Source organism: Macaca thibetana, chromosome 1 (genome assembly GCF_024542745.1).
Source record: "Macaca thibetana thibetana isolate TM-01 chromosome 1, ASM2454274v1, whole genome shotgun sequence".
In the NCBI taxonomy this organism is placed as follows: domain Eukaryota; kingdom Metazoa; phylum Chordata; class Mammalia; order Primates; family Cercopithecidae; genus Macaca; species Macaca thibetana.
In genome coordinates this window covers 70,439,352-70,456,986 of record NC_065578.1, presented here as the reverse complement: position 1 = coordinate 70,456,986, position 17,635 = coordinate 70,439,352, and the positions used below count along the sequence as shown (strand labels likewise).

General features: G+C 38.1%; 1 long non-coding RNA gene across 1 annotated transcript; it reads right to left on the bottom strand.

Annotated features, from left to right (window-relative positions):
* Positions 1-1,907: 1,907 nt before the first annotated feature.
* LOC126963037 (uncharacterized) lies at positions 1,908-17,111 on the bottom strand. The gene is made up of 2 exons (XR_007728902.1): positions 17,052-17,111; positions 1,908-2,504 (listed from the first exon to the last, which is right to left on the bottom strand). It is a non-coding gene; the product is annotated as an uncharacterized LOC126963037 (long non-coding RNA).
* Between the last annotated feature and the right edge of the window lie 524 nt (positions 17,112-17,635).

Sequence of the window (17,635 nt, the reverse complement as noted above, 5' to 3'; positions counted from 1 at the left end):
AATGTGGGAAAGGAACAAGCAGGGGGAACAGGGAGAACTGGTACAACAGAATAAAGCAAGCTGTCCTGAGTCTGCAGCCAGGCCTTGCCCCAGAAGACTGAAGGTGAGGCAGCAGCCCTTTGTAATAGTGACATTTGAATAAACTGGGTGTAGGGCCTCATAAGACCCTCAAAGAGAAGCATGTTCCCTAAATGGATTCTGATGTTAATTGGATGCATAAAAAAAGAGATTATTGTTTTATAGGGTCTCTAACAGATAATCTGAGGCATTTAAGTTATTATCCCTTTGATAGAGAGCTGCTTAAAATTCAACACAGAATTTTAAGAACACATTTTTTTATTATTGTCAAAATCAGCCTGTCAAGATTTCAACAAATCTTGCCTGGGCAGCCTGTCAAGATTTTGGAAAATGCATATTCTAAATGAATGGAGCTTCTGAGGCTCAATTTACCAAATTATAAGAATAAAATAATTGGGATTTTATTTTAGAGGGATCATGCAGGTAATACAAATTAACTTTGGAAGTGTAGGCATATGATGCTTTGATCTAGGCAAATATATGTGTTTGCATAGAAGGTGAAACTTTCTATTGGTAAAACTTGATGAATTTTCTCATTTTGGCTTATGTGAACATGAAAAGCATTAGGAATAAACAAAAAAATTATATAACTATTAGTAGGGAGATTTCAGAATATCTAAATGTAGATTAAATATAATATTTAATATGAAATATGTTATATTCCAATGTGCTATAATCTACTGTGAGTTGAGTCTTGTGGAATGGGACAATATACAGAAATTTCTTCTACCTGAATCTGGGGGTAACAAAATATTCTGATGATTTTTGACCATTATTTAGAGTATTATCTGACTCTCTAATTGAAAAATTGGACTAATAAAATAATATTGAGCTAATATTTGTATATATTCACTGTAATTTAATACCAATGTTATTGGAAATAAAAGATAAATGTTGACAAATGCCCATGGAAATTCAAAGTTAAAAAATAGTTTTAGGCTAAATCTCAAAGATTTGTCCTTTTTTCTTCAAATTATTTATCATTCCATATGAAATATTAGGTGTCTTTTGCCTGTATATTCTTTATAATTCTGTGGGAAAAGATATTTATTTTACTTTTCAGATGGTTTTTCCTAAAAATGCTGATAAGGGGAGTTGTGTGGGTAGTCACTTCTAGGGTACTTGAGGCAAGGGACAAAAACAGAGTAAGAAAAGACTTACTCCCAGCACTTTGGGAGCCCGAGGCAGGCAGATCACCTGAGGTCAGGAGTTTGAGAGCAGCCTGACCAACATGGAGAAACCACGTCTCTACTAAAAATGCAGAATTAGCTGGGCGTGGTGGCGCATGCCTATAATCCCAGCTACTCAGAAGGCTGAGGCAGGAGAATCGCTTGATCCCGGGAGGCGGAGGTTGTGGTGAGCCGAGATCATGCCATTGCACTCCAGCCTGGGCAACAAGAGCAAAAGTCTGTCTCAAAAAAAAAAAAAAAAAACAACTTCCAAATATAGGAGACAAAATGCTATTTGGTATGACAATAAATAACATCAAATCTACCAGAGGAAGGAGAAATTAGATTAAAAACTCTCAGTGCTAAAATAAAAACTCTCAGTGCTAAAATAAAAAATTAACTTGGTTAAATTGAAAATAACGATAGAGAATTGTCACCTGTTATTTAAAAAGAAAGTAATATTCTGCCCTGTAACTCAGGTGGCTTCATAAGCATGCTGCATCCCCAATTCTCACATAAAATTCTAAAATCTCTACTTCTATCCCCTAGATTTGATCTTTATTACTATTTTTTAACAAAAGGGACTAAAGCCCCTTGGGAAGTGTGGCTGATTGCATATTAAAGGCAGTAGAATGCAGGATGAGACTGAAACATCTTATTGAAGTTAGAAGGCAAAGACTTTTAGTTTTGGTTTTGTACCTATTTGTACCACTTAGATGTTTATTACTGTGTCTGCATATGTATAAGTGTATAGTAAAAAATAAGTGAATAACAAAATGTAAGTGTTGCTTGTTATATAATAAAAGTCCATACCGTATAATAATAATCAGGTTGAAAGCACTGCCGCTTTCATGTACTATGCCTTCTCACAGGCCTGCAGGAAGAAACTTACTTAACAGCAACCACAGTGGCAAATATTATCAATGACTAGCATATGAAGTGAAAATTCTCTTTCTCTAAACAACTACTAACCACTCATTTAATTGTCCTTTGTCTTACTTCTGATGACCAAAGAAGTGGGAGGTGGGCTTCCTGGGTATCATGAGCATACCTCCTCCTCCAGTCTTTTCACCTGCACGAGCTTCCTGTTCCTGTGGGACGCACAGACAGTTTGTAGTCTCTGGTATATTCTCAACCACGTTATCACCTCCCTTAGATACTCTTGAAGCTCACACACCAAATATCCATACCTTTGCCCACTAAGAAGATGAAAAACTCTTGATGTTATTTCCATTGGTGAACTCGTGGAAGAGCTTTCTGTTTATAAAAAGAAAATCAGAAGGTGAAAAACTCTTGGTGGTGTTATTTCCATTGTTGAACTGGTAAGACAGCTTTCTGTTTTTAAAACAATCATGATTTATTGTAGTTACCTATTTCTTTGGTGTAAATACTCCCACTAGGCTGACTGCAAGCTACCAATAGTTTTACGACTGGCTTCAAAATTCCTAATTAATCAACAAGCATCTCTTACAATGTGAGCTGCCTTCAACATACCAATGGTCCTGCTTTCTTCATTTTGCCTCATCTCAGCCTTTCTGTGTGGCTTTTTACTTGCAAAAAAAAAATCACATCTGGTTGTCTTGGAAAACATTATTCCATATAAATTGACAGAACCTACTCTCTTTGCCACTCCCTAAATTCTACTGTCAGTGTATACACCCAGTGTTGGTAGCTGAGGCTGAAATTGCCAACCTGGTATTTTCTACTTTTTCAGGACAGTTTTGTACATCGTATTTACCAGCGTTGATGAAAAGAAAATGAAATAGAAGAGAAGAGGAAAGAAGAGAAAGGAAAGGGAGATAGGATGAGAGAAAAGGAAAGGAAAGGGAAAGGAAGAAGTATCATTCTATCCTGTCTTTTACAAACTTACTACTTGCCTTGTGTTACAGTCATTTTTGTACATGGGTTATCATTTTTCCAGATGTTAAAAATGCTTTGAGTATTTAATCTGTAGCTCATTTATTTCTATGTCTCCCACAGCACCTAACTAAATGTCTAGCTTATATAATGAGCCTTCGATAAATATTTGTTGAAAAAATAGAATTTTAAAAATGGAATAAAAGAATTCACAAGTAAAATTGATTACATAGAAAAAGCTTATTTCAATATCAAGCCAAATAAATAAGTAATCAACATACTGATTTCCAGATTTCATTTGTTTGCCATCAGTTCTCCACCAAGCAAAGATAAGTTGATATTGCCAGCCTGTTATGAGCTTGCTCTTAACAGTAGGCATATTGCCTTTGCACATTCCTATAGCAGAGAACATAGATCTGACTGCCTTGGAGGACATACCTTTGTGCTTCATTGACATAGTCACTCTTAACTAATAATAGATCCACTCTTTGTTGGAAGACTTGTGCTCAGTGTAATTCTTTTTTCATCCCGATAGAAAGGGTAGCCCCCATAGACATGTTCAGCATGGTGAATTAGAATTAGGGCGTGTGTGTGCCCATGTGCATGCATGTGTGTATGTGTGTAAGAGGGCGGTTCTTAATGTGTTGTCCAGGTTGCACTTGAACTTTTAGTATCAAGTAATCCTCCTGCCTCAGCCTCCCAAGTACCTGGGGCTACAAGCACACACTACTGCACTTCGCCATGAATTTGGTTTTATTACTCTTATCATTAAGGTACTGTTAAGAGCTGTCTATTATTGATGAGATCAGTTGATTCAGTGCAGATGGTTCAGTGCTAAGTTCCCGGAAATATTTTGCAAAGTTAACTCAACTTAAAATTTTAAAAATTGTTAAGTAAAAATAAGCTATACTCTTATAAAGAGAAGACTAATATAACTTTTTTGTTATTTTTTGCTTGCTTAATGTAGCAGGTATAAATCTTAAGCAAAATTACATTTCATTATTGTCTATAAATCATTTAATTTCAATTTCGGGTAGCTAGTCCCATCAACTTAGAAATTCAACCTCAGTTATTTCTAGGCTTTCTCCCACCTTCAGGTTTGTGCTACGGTTCTGCGTTTTACTCCATATCTAAGCATTAGGACATTGATCACTAGCAGTATCTGTCCACATTGGCAAAAGCTGAATTTTGCTGCAGCCATGTGATATCATCAGATTCACTGGTGTGCCATTTCCATGCCATGATTTGTGCTTCAAGAGGATCTTGAACAAGGCTGAGAACCCAAGCTTGGCATCTAAGCTACCTAGTTCACTATGTAAATATGCCCCTTGATGTCCTGCCACACTTTTGAGTGCTTCCAGGGAAGAAGTAAAAGTCCCTTCTGTTCAAGGACAGGCAGACCTGTCCCTTACCCCCAACCTGGAGAAAGCTCTTTTTCTCCTTTGAAACCTTCTGTCTTTCTTGCTTTCACACAGGGATACCAATTTGCTCTCTCTTCAAATTCTATTATCCTCAGAGGGCAAACAGAAGCCAGAAAATCCTGCCAAAAACCTTTCATCTGGTAAGGAAGTAGGGAACTTGTTATGTGTTCGAATGAAGGACAGAGGAGGTAGAAAATTCAAGAAGAAAAATTAACAACTCATACTTTCAATTAATATTTTAAAAAACTATCTTTCAAATATCTGCCTTCTGCTTAGGAAGATCTGTATTTATGGATCTCATTCCTTCAAACTAGGTGGTCTAGCCTAGCTCTCCTACCCTCTGATTACATCCCTCAACATACTAGCTTAGGTATATTTCTGTTCTCTCTGTCTACTAGGTTTTTGCCCAACAAAGATAACATTCTGCTTAAATAAAGTAGGTAACTGCCTAAGTAATATAACTTAAAGGATACTAGAAAGGCTCATTTCCATTCAAAGATCCTTGTTTCTCTGTTATGAGGTGACTTTGATGCCACCACTAGAAAACTGATGCTTTGGATTAAGGCATACCTACAGTGTACATAAAAATAATCCATGGATTCAACTGCTCATTTAACAAACATCTATTAAATATATACATATGTCAGGCACTGTGCTAGGCATAAGATATACCACAACAAATAAGCATACATGGTTCTCCCTCTCTTGAAGTTTATAGTTTGTTCATGAAGAGAGACATGTGAGTACTTATTTCTGAAATGATTAATTAATTATAAGTGTCATGAAAAAGAAGTGAAAGTGAGTATGAGAATATATAACAGGGTAACTGTCCTGAGAAAGCAGCATTAAGGCTAAAATCTAGAATTACATGGAAAGGAAGAGAAGAGAGTTTTAAAGCAGAGAAAACAGCATGTCTGGAGGTCTTGGAATAAGCAGAGTATTCTTTAAAATTTTTAAAACAAAACAAACTAAAACACTGAAGAAGACTCAGATGGCTGAAGCCTAGGGATAGAGGAGAATGCCTTAAGATGAGGTCAAAAGGTAACCCAGGAGCTAGAATACTCAGGGCTATGTAAACCATGAGGAAGGTTTTGGTCTTGATCCAACCCCTAACCCCCAAATGTCTTAAGCAGAGGAATACATGATCAGGTTTCTATTTAACAATTCTGGCTGCTGTGCGGAGGAAGTCAAAAACTGAATATGTAAAACATTATGTCATTATCAGCTATTAGCATTCTAGTCTCTTACATTCTTTCCAACTAGCTGTTGATCCAAGAGTATGTCATGAAAGCCCTCAGACAGGACCCTCACAGTTCCACATCCTCGCTGAACTGTAGCATTCACTATCACCCCCACCCCCACACTCCTGTTCTCATAGTCTTTTACTTAAAAAGGTCTCTACTTGGCATGTCAGTTCCATCCCCAGGATCCCCATTTTAATTACCTGGAGGTCTATAATTCCTCACATCTTGGATATTTAAGCTTCATCTCACTGCTACCATTCATGGCTTGTGACTGTGGACTAGAGTAGTCCTGCCCTTGAACTCCAGTCTAGGGGATGGAGCTTCGTTATCTGACAACAGGTTCACCTGATAATGCCTATCCTAATATTTCTGGTATTAGGGAGTGTGTCAACACTCCCTAAACTCTACTTTTTTTCCGTCCTTACTGATGTTTCCCCTAATTCAAACTACTATCATTTCTCACCTTAATCATTTCAACATTCCATTAATGCGTTTTCCTTTTTGAAGTCATTCTCCAAGGCTTTGGTCCACACTGAGGCAAGAAAGATCTTTCTAGACCAAAAATTTTGCCTTGTCATTCTCTTGCTTGAAACTCTTCCATGGTCTCACATTTTTTAATAGATAAACTGAAAACTCCTCATATATCATACAAGGTCCTTCATAACTAAACTCCATTCAGTTTGTTGTTGTTGTTGTTGTTGTTGTTTCAGACAGTGTCTCATTCTGTCACCCAGGCTGTAATGCAGTGGGGTGATCGTGGCTCACTGCAGCCTGGAACTCCTGGGCTCTCGTGATCCTCTCATGTCAGCCTGCTGCAGTAGCTGAGACTACTCAGGTATGAGTCATTGTTCCTGGCCCCCATTCACCTTTTCGGTCTTGTCTCACATACTCTTCCTTTATACTTTATGCTCCAGTCATTTTATTTAAGGACCTGATTAGGTGCTGCACCAGCTGGGGTGTTCACCTTATTGGAGCACATTAGAAATACCAGCCTTGCTAATTTGGCTCTCCAGCTCCTCGGTTTTTGTTGTTGTTGTTTGTTTGTTTGTTTTTGAGACTGAATCTTGCCTGTCACCCAGGTTGGAGTGAAATGGCACGATTTTGGCTCACTGCAACCTCTGCCTCCCAGGTTCAAGCTCTCGCATCAGCCTCCCGAGTAGCTGGGATTACAGGCGCCCACCACCATGCCCAGCTAAGTTTTGTATTTTTAGTAGAGACGTGGTTTCATCATGTTGGCCAGGCCGGTCTTGAACTCTTGACCTCGTGATCTGCCCATCTCGGCTTCCCAAAGTCCTGGGAGAATTACAACCATGAGCCACCATGCCTGGCCCAAATCCTCATTTAATGCAAAATGTACACTGGTGTTGCTTCTGGAAAAGGAGTCAGCATTATCAAATGTAAATAAAAATATCCTCCCATCCCCTACACAAATTGATTTCTTAAATATTTCTGCAAAACATATTTTGAGTAACAGCTGAAAGTTGGTAGCAAGCTAAATTTCTAAACCCAAATAATATGTGGCATAGTGGTATTTATCAGGAATGAGTCATTCATTTTATTATCTAAATTTTGCATTTTTAGTACACCTCCCAAGAAGTTCTCTGGCTCAAAACACACACAAACTGAAGAAAGAGAAGAAAATGGGGAACGTTTTGCTAAATAATTCCACAAAATTGACTCTGCTTTGACCCAGTGAAGTGAATTACTAGGTGAATGTGTTTTGCATATAATTTTTCTTAATAGAAAAATCAATTTCTCCCTGGCCCCAAGAAATAAATATTGAATAAATAGTTTTTAAAATATCCTTTTTAAGGCGTGACAAAATGTTAGCTTGCCTTGCGGGCCCTCATTCTTAGCGTGCTCACTTAAGCCCCTGTGCTTTTTCGTACTTATTTTCCTCTCCATGAAACAAGACACACTTCCCTCTTGCTATTGCCTATTCAGCTTAAATAACACTCTTTAAGGAGACCTTCCATCACTCATATATCAGGTAGGTTCCTCTCTATACTATTCTATCTTTCTATACTTCTCCTATCATTGTATTGTGTATCTGTTCTGTTTGTTGTATATTTGCTATATTTGATTGTGTATCTGTTCTACTTGATTGTATATTTACTCTGTTTTGTTCTGTTCTTCTAGACTTTAAGCGTCTGCCGCAGGAAATTCTGTCTCTGTTTGCTTATATATCCCAGACACCTAGACCAGTGCCTGGAACATAGAAGTTCCTTAATAAATACTTGATGAGTAAAAATGAATAAATGAATGAATAAACATGTGAGTAAAAAGTACTCCATGTTAGAGCTCTCTGACTCTGCTTGAACTGCCCCTTGTTATTTATCACCATGGCCACCTGTTACCATATTATGCTTGAAACTTATGTCTGTGAACTGAATTAATGCCAGATCCCATTACAGCTGCTGTCACACATACCCAGGCACATGACAGTTGTAAACAATGAGATAGAAAAAGTAAATGCTAAGGCAATAGACAACCATGAATTAATTTTCTCCTTTATACATTTTGTTTATGGCTAAACCTCCCACATTTCTCTCCAGTTTTCATAGGGAGCCCTTAAGGCACTGGCAAACAATTCAATTAATGGAGCCTCAGCTCTGCAACTCCCTAAGGGCCATAGCTGGCAGGACTCCAGTGAATTCAAAGCTACAAATAATGTCAGGCTAAGTTAGGTGCCTGGGAAACTGTTGGTATGCTATAAAATAAGGAAAGTTTGCTCTTGGCTGAAACAATCACTCCAGAGTTGCAACAAGTGTTTACTATATGGCAAGCATTGTGTTGTCTCCTACAAACACTATTTAATTTAATAAACCCAAAAATCTTAAAGGTAGGTGCAACTATTCTATACTCATTCTACATACAAGAAAAGTGAGGCTCAGGGAAGTTTAATAAATTGTCTAAAGTCATCTGATTAGGGAATGGCTGAGCCAGAAACTCAAATGGATCGAATTCCACAATACAACACTTTTTAAGACAGCGTGTGTCCTTTTCCCAAAAATATCAACTTTTAGAAGAAATTCAAGCTAGTTTCAAAAACGAAAACAAATTAATAAGAAACATAATTAATCTTTCAGTTCATAATGCTATAATTCTTCATTTTGGGTTCTTTTCAAACAGCTGTTGCATGCTGCACTTTTGTGCTAAATTTTTTTTAAAAAACAGAAAAATGTCTCATTCTATTTACATCTAAAATTAATTAAGAATGATTAGGGGCCGGGAGCGGTGCTTCACACCTGTAATCCCAGCACTTTGGGAGGTGGAGGCGGGCGGATCACGAGGTCAGGAGATCGAGACCATCCTGGCTAACACGGTGAAACCCCGTCTCTACTAAAAATACAAAAAAATTAGCTGGGCATCTTGGTGGGCGCCTGTAGTTCCAGCTCCCCGGGAGGCTGAGGGAGGAGAATGGTGTGAACCCGGGAGGCGGAGCTTGCAGTGAGCCAAGATCGTGCCATTGCACCCCCACCTGGGTGACGGAAGCATTAGGAAAATCTAAGCAAATAAGCAAATGACTTTGAATGCATTCTATATATATGAAACCCAATTGAAAGATCTTGCCACCATTTTGGAAAGAAATGCACAAAAAATGCCCAACTATATTATCACTCATAATAGTTTTCTTAAGGCATTTATAATATTACGGTTATGCATAAACAGTCCATTAATTATGGAAGATTTCTAGGGGAAAGTAGTTGGCACGTTGGTTAAAGGGAAAAATAAATTTAGAAGATGCTGGAAATAATACTGACTAGCAGAAAGAATTATCACCGTGGGAGGGGGAAAGAAAGACGGTGACTGAAAGAAAATGAATTATGGACCGGGCGTGGTGGCTCACGCCTGTAATTCCAACACTTTAGGAGGCCGAGGCGGGTGGATCATGAGGTCAGGAGATCGAGAACATCCTGGCTAACACGGTGAAACCCCGTCTCTACTAAAAATACAAAAAATTAGCCGGGCATGGTGGCGGGCGCCTGTAGTTCCAGCTACTCGGGAGGCAGAGGCAGGAGAATGGCGTGAACCCGGGAGGTGGAGCTTGCAGTGAGCTGAGATTGCGCCACTGCACTCCAGTCTGGGTGACAGAGCGAGACTCTGTCTCCAAAAATAAATAAAATAAAAATAAACTAATTATGGTTGCCCTTCCTTCTGAAGACCTTGGAGAAGGATGTGGTGGCAACTATGTTTTGGAGGAAGTAAGCATAAAACATGTTCTGTGTTGACATAGCAACCTGCCACAGGAAACAAAGCCAGTGAAGGTGGTGTTGATAAAACTAACATTTCTTGAGCAGGTGTATATGCCAGAGCCTGCGCTATACTCTGCATGACTCTTTAAGAACTGAAAAAGAAGAATTCAAAATAAAAGACACAGTATTGCAGATCAAAACTACTGTCATTTTAATACGGGAGAAAGATGTTTAAAATCATTTGGAATTTTGCAACCATAAAACAAGAAAATTGTGTGAACTGACTAGATTTCCAACATTCACATAGGATCATGAGAAATTGGAAAAAGTGTATACCTTTGTTCTGACATCAAGGGCTATATAATTTATGAGGGAGTTAAATCTGACAAGTGAGCATAAAATATAGTAATAGTTCAGAGAAAGGAAACATTTATATAGCTTTTTGTGGTCAAATGAGACAGGCAGCATTTGATCTGTACCTTAAAAGAAGTAGTAGAATTTGATGAATTTCTGTAGACCAAAGGCATAACATGAGCAAAGTAACACCAGGTGAACTTGAATGTGACTTATTACAAACTGTAAGGTTTGCCTGATTGAAATTAAGTACATGTTCTGGGGAAAAGTGGGAAAGAGTAGACCTACAAATTGGAATGGAGATTATGGCAAGCCTTAATACAGTTTGTTAAACTGAAATATAAGGTACTTGAAGACCAGTTGATCGTTGCAGTCTCTGTCACTCTGCCTATCACACCAAAATCCAATGTGTAGCTGCCTACCCAGACACTGTTCTGTCGACCTTCACCCTAGTTCCCAATAGCTTCATGTATAATTGCTGTTTAACAACCCCAACTAGAATTTTAAACAGGTACAGAGGAATTTCACATCTGCTATGTGGGGGAAAAAAAGTTGCCCTGAAGGAAGTTTCCCTTCCTGAGAACACCATCCCGCTGCATGCTATCAAGCTCCTCAATGCAAAGCACAAGCTTCCCAGGCCCTCGGTTCCTGATTCCTAGGGGAAGGCACAGGCTGCACTCCGTGTAGAGAGCACAGACGGTTAACATGAACAGTGGGTTTCATCAGCCTGCATTGTAAGATGTAACCTGGTAAGCACAGCTCACCCATAAATCCAGCCCATGGCTATCATAATCCCCCCCAGAGAGTCTCTGTAAATAGAGTGTTTTGTACAGGCAAAGCAGTTTTCTTCCTCACATTTAGTGCGGGGTGGAGGGCACCTTCTTCCAAAGGCAGAATAATGTGAATGTGAAAGGCCAGATTCCAGTATAACTCGGCACCCTTCCTGCCAACACAGCAAGCCGCCTCTGTCAAATGTGCTGTCTCACGTCAACAGTAGTAATTATGTGGGAAAAGGTGTTCCTTGTAGCTACCCTGGGCGGCTGTAGTAAAAGATACTGAAAACATGAGCACCGTTAGGCAGTGAATTTGTCACGCTAAGTAGGACAATGCCTAATGGTGATAAGAAAATGAAGCAAACACCTGACATTAAATCTCTTTTATGGCATTTTCATAGAAATTGCAGGCACACCTATATAATCCCTAACCACAGGAAAGAATGTGAAAAGAAAAATGTAGTCTTTAGTGACATGGATTTTCTTAGCTGGATGCACATTTGGGATCATTAATAACAACTCTCTTCCAGGTGCAGAAATTGAGACCTAGAAAAGTTAAGAGATTTGCCCCAAGCTCATATAGCTTTTAGAGGCAGAGCACAACTATTTGGATGATATCCCAAATGTCTCATTTTTTTCCAGTGATGCCATATGCTAGTAACAGCTAAGATTTGCAGTCCACGAAACGATAGGATATATATTATCATGTTTCATCTTTACTGCAACCCTGTGAGGGTACTATTATTCTCCCCTTCACACAGATCCAAAATCCAAGGCTCAGAGAGATTAACTGACATGCCAAAATAGCTCATGGAAAAGGTTGGGCTCACACCTACATCTTTGGCCGAAGAGTTGGAGTTGGTACACAGTACCATGTTGCCTATCTTGCAGATAGAACCACACAGAAACCTCCTGTTTCCCCCATTGCATTGATACAGGAGAATGTAGCTATTGAAAAGAAGCAATTATCAACTACTTCATTCAACAAGCAGGTGTTGAGGACCTACTGTATGACAGACAATAATCTAGGTCCCAGAGACACAGCAGTAAGAACAATAGACAAAGACACTGCCCTCATGGTGACTGACAAGGAACAAAAGCAAAACGTATAGGTGAGGTGGTAATAAGTGCTATGAAATAAAAAGAAAGTAATAAGAGGATGGAGAGTGTTTGGGGTACTAATTACCAATTACCCAAGGACTCTATCTGAACCTGAACAAATCAGCATGCACAGATTTTATACACAGTGATATATAAGCAATAGTAACAAGTTCAAGCTCACAGATCCTTAAGGGGTCCACAAGCTATGTTCAGTGTTTCAAAAATAAATAATAAAATCTAAATTAAATATTTAGTAAAAGAAAACTCCAGATAATTCATTTAAAAAAAAATTAAGACAGATTTTATCAACTCTGTGGAAACTAGACATAATCACAAATCCTGATTAACAGATACACATGTCATAAAAATGAGGACCCCAATCACTAATCAATGCAATTTTTCTGTTTTAAAAAAATGAATCTTTCCAAAAATCAGCCATTAAAGGGGGAATTGTTTAATGTAGTCATTGGCCATGATAAAATTGGAATTCAACATCTATCCTAGGACAAAGCAGAGGAGATCTTTTGGAAATAAGCTTCACCTTTTAGCATCACGGCAAATCTCTCTGAAAAGAACCAAGGCATGTACTAATTACAGCTGCCTATGCTGTCTGTATTACTCCTTTCTCACATTGCTATAAAGATACTACCTGAGACTGGGTCATTTATTTTAAAAAGGAGGTTTAATTGACTCACAGTTCTGCATGGCTGGGGAGGCCTCGGAAAACTTACAATCATGGCAGAAGGTGAAGGGGAAGCAAGTACCGTCTTCACAGTGGCAGGAGAGAGAGAGCGAGTGGGAACTAAACCATCAGACCTCACGAGCACTGCCTCACTATCATGAGAACAGCATAAGGGAAGCCACCTCCATGATCCAGTCACCTCCCACCAGGTCCCTCCCTTGAAATGTGGGAATTACAATTGCAGATGAGATTTTGATGGGGACACAAAGCTAATCCATATCACTGTTCCTGGGAAAATCTGAGCAATCAGCAAAATATACATCGTTTATCGCCTCATAGAATCCTCCTCATTCTCATCATCACTTACGTTTTCCACCCCAGTGTTTCCTCAGGAGCAAAGTACCTCTCTGCTGTGCTGGCTTTCCACAGCCTACAACTGTGGTTCCTTCTTAAGGCTTCTCTCTCCATTCTCAAGACCTTCCTCGGAGAATCAACTTGTCAACACCACATATGTTATACGTTAAATTATTTACTCTGAAAACGACCTGATGAAGTTAACACTACTCTTTTCATTTTGCAGATGAAGAATCAAGGTGTAGGAAGATTGATTAGGTATGCCCTAATCACACGGGGATAGTCTGTCCTTACAAAGCAATATTCTAAGTGACTAGCTAATCAACAAAATTAATGGGTAAAATCTATATTTTTACATGATGTTGCATTATCAAGACAGCAACAGTTAGAATGTATGTATAAACTTTGCAAAGAAGTTCATTGCTTATAAATTTTTGCACATTCAATATCATAATGCTAAGGAAACAAGAAAAAATATGAGTTCTCATTTTCAGAAAAATTGTGTAGCTGTATGTTTTTAAAAAATTTAAAGTTTATAATGATTTAAGTCTGGTTAGGATGAAAAATAAAGCAGATGTCAACCTGTGTATTTGGGGTTCTTTTCCTGAGAATATTGTTATGTTTATTCTTCCCCTCAAAATAGAAGTACAGGTTATGACAGGCATGTTTATTATTAAATAATAAAAAATAGATTGTATTTAAATTACACAACAGATTTTAGATAATTTGATGCTGATCCACATGATATGGCTAGAGAAACGTTTTGACATCTAGCACTGTCAAATTTTATTTCCCTAAATAGATTAATAATTGTTAATAATAGTTCTGGTAATGCAATTTTAGATCTTGTTTAATCCTCACAACTACAAGATGAGAATTATGATTCTCAGTTTACATATGAGGTAACTTGGGCTCAGAGAAGTAAAATAAATTCCCAGGTGACAGGGTCAGCATTTAGATGCAGGTGGATCTCTCCCCAAAGCTTGTGCTCTTAAACACTCCAGGGCTTTTTATGTGCCTCATTCTCACTATCAGAACCCAACCCTTACACAGAGTCTGACTTTATTCATCACCGAGCAGTGCCAGGGGGTGTCCAAGACTAGACACAGACTAGTTTATCTTACAAATGAACAATAATACTGAATATTCAGCAAAAGGCACTCTCAGAAGAGATAAATTACTTAGACCCTCACTTTGACAACTCAAAAACATTTCAAGTATTAAACGTATTCTACCACTCATAAAAAGGAAGATGAATCACATTCTTGACTTCATATTAAAGTTAAAGATTCTTTTTTGCATGATTTGTTCTAAATTAATATGCCAATGATTCACAGCCCCTTATAATATCACCTTTGGCCTACCATTTTTTTATCAACGTGTTATGATAGAAATTGTCTCTTTGGGTTAAGACACATTCATCTGGAGGAATGTTATTATGGTCTGCATAAATAGCACTCGGTTATTTTTAAAGAATTATTTTTTCCATCTGTACAAATATACTGTTGGTTATCTTGAAACAGGGGACATTACCTACCAGAATTCCTAGCTGTAGGGGACTTATTTAGCCCCTATTCATGACCCTTTATTAATTGATCTGGATCTATTTTACCGCTTTAACAAGTTTTGTCTGACTATTGCCTGACTGTTGTTTTAGTCACGCAAAAAATTATAAGCCAAGATTTTAAAAAAATACTGTACAGATTGCACACCGGGAAGCTGGCAGCCTTTCACACCATGTTCATTGTCTGCAGCACAAATCGTCACCACAATAAAGAGCCTAAAACAAAAGCCAAATGCTGCATAAGGAGTACTTTTCCTTCTGAAAAAATTCCAACATTGGGGAGCATCCTTTCCTCTGGATGCACATGCATAATTTCCATTATTGTTAATGGGAGCTATACATGCATAACACCCATTACTGCTAATGGGAGCTAAGTGCACACACAAGGGTAGAATACAGTGAAATCTGTCTTAGAAAATCACCCAAGAGACTAGCAAAAATCAGTTGCCTGGTAGAGAATGGTTTTAAATTAAAAGCAGAACAGAACTGAGGTTGAAACCACAGGGGAACTATTTAAACTTCAGGGAGCAGTGGGAATTGGCTTCTCTTTTTCTTGCTCTATTCTAGTATCTTGTTTTCCTCATCCATATTCTTGATGAGAACCAATGACCTTGTGATCTCCTAAAGAGATGATCTGGAAATGAATTTCACACCTCCATTGATTCAAATGGTAGGCTTGGGGATCCTTTGGTGGGGGAAAGAATACAACTACTAGATGATTACATCACACCACATGCAAAATACAAGTCACATGGTAGCTCTAATGACAGTTAATGAACCAGGATGAAAACAGTAAAGCAATATTATTATGGCAATTTATATCTATCACTCATTAATCCTTAAAAACATCTGTTCTATTATAATGTTATTGTAAAGATCAATGAAAAATAAACCGGAAAGTGATTTCCATCTACCCAAGTGGCCTTCTGCATTTTTTTCAGCATTTCAGGGCATTGGAAACATAAGCTATTCCTACAATATCTTAAAATCATAGGATTCTGTCCTAGTCCAGTCTTTTCATTTTGCAGGTAAGGAAATTGCAGAGAAATTAAGAGGCTATTTTTTTTTAACCAAAGTCACAAAATACTAAAGGGAGATCTTAAATCTGGACTGCAGAATTTTTTCTGACTCCAGATCCAGTGGTTTAATGTTCAAAAGCACAGACTCCCAAAGACTTTCATCTTTGTTGACTTTGCACTGGTCTCTGGGGACCAAATGCACAGATGGGTGGATGAGTTGTAAACTCCAAAAGGGGCCATTCTGGAACTCTGGAGAGTTGGGGACTGAATGTTCTGCATGTTACTCAAGTAAGTGCATGCTCCAGTTATTTCCGAAAAGAGTTTTAAATAGAAATCTCAACAAATGTTTTAAAGAGGCAGAAACAAAAAGGCAGTATTACCTCAGTCTAGAAAAGAGGAATGGAAATACTGTGCTTAAGATGACTTTTCTGTTCCATCTCCCACTTCCCAGTTATCCTTCTTAGACTGTAGTTATAAAAGCACCAGCAATAAAGTCACTGTTGTATCATCTGTGTCACGTATGTGACACATGTTATTTTTGTTATGCTTTATACACGGATGTTTCTAGTTGGCTTTGTTTTGGACTCACCCAAAAATGGGCAGGGGCAGACGAAAATAACGTTGGACATTGTTTGCAAGAACCGTTAATATATAAAAGCCCATGTTACTTTTCCTTACTCTTTTTCCATGGAAGCGGTTCTTTGTTGCCTTGGCTGCCAGATTCCTGTGCCTCATAGGATTGAAAGGAAAGGAAAGACAAAGAAAGGGGGATGGAGAATGTAGTGAGAAAAAAAGGAAGAGACAGAAAGAAAAGAAATAGAGAGAAGGAGAGGAGAGTAGAAGAAGAAAAAAAGAGCAGAGAAAAAGGCACCATAATACTTTGGATGGCACAGCATAAAACTGGTGTTTTGGAGTCAAAAGAGCAATAATTTTAGAGCCTGAATAACAGAGTTTTATGGTCAGCTCAGCCTTTATACTCTATGTGATATTAAATTAAATAAATTTGTGACGTCTCAGTTTCCCCATTTGTCAAAGGAGAATAGAATATTCATTCTATTTCACAGTGTCGTATTAGAAAAAGTAAGCATGAAAATACTTTATAAACCATAAGTAAGTGTAATATAGGAATCCTATGATTATGATGGCTTAAGAAAGCAAATGATCAGAGACAAAAGTCACACAAAAGGGGCTGCCTTTGTCCAAGTATCAGAGCACATTTTTTTGGCATCTGAACGTTACCCTAATTTTCAGTGAACATCTTCATCCCATTTCCATCTTTATATTATAGAAAAGCCACCTAATGAAGATCAAAAACTTGGTTTAAAAAAACTATATATATATACACATATATATATATATTTATCAGTTTACCCTACAAGGCTCATGACACATACTTTGACATAACTCTCTCAAAAGGCCCTTGACTAAGAGCAAGGTGGCCTTGGATTGGATTAGAAGTCATTTCTGCTGACTCCACAGGAAACTCCAAGGAACAAGACCACAGGCAGGGGAGTACCCAGAGGCCCATGACTCAGCGCAGTGGTTGAACTGCTGATCTGAAGCTGGCTAATACTCACTGTCTCCCCTCAGCTATTTTCAGAAAAAGAAACAGAACCCTAATGCGTTCTCTGGAGTTCTGAAATATGTGTTTTTGTTATTTTTATGACCTATGTCACAAACTAGACTTTATTAAACTTCATTGCTGTACATGACATGATATTTTTTGTCTATTCATTTTTTTCTTGCAACAAACTGCAATCTCTTTGAGGGCAACTACTATGTTGTTGTTGTTGTTAATCTGCAGCCAAGCACGGTATAAGGCA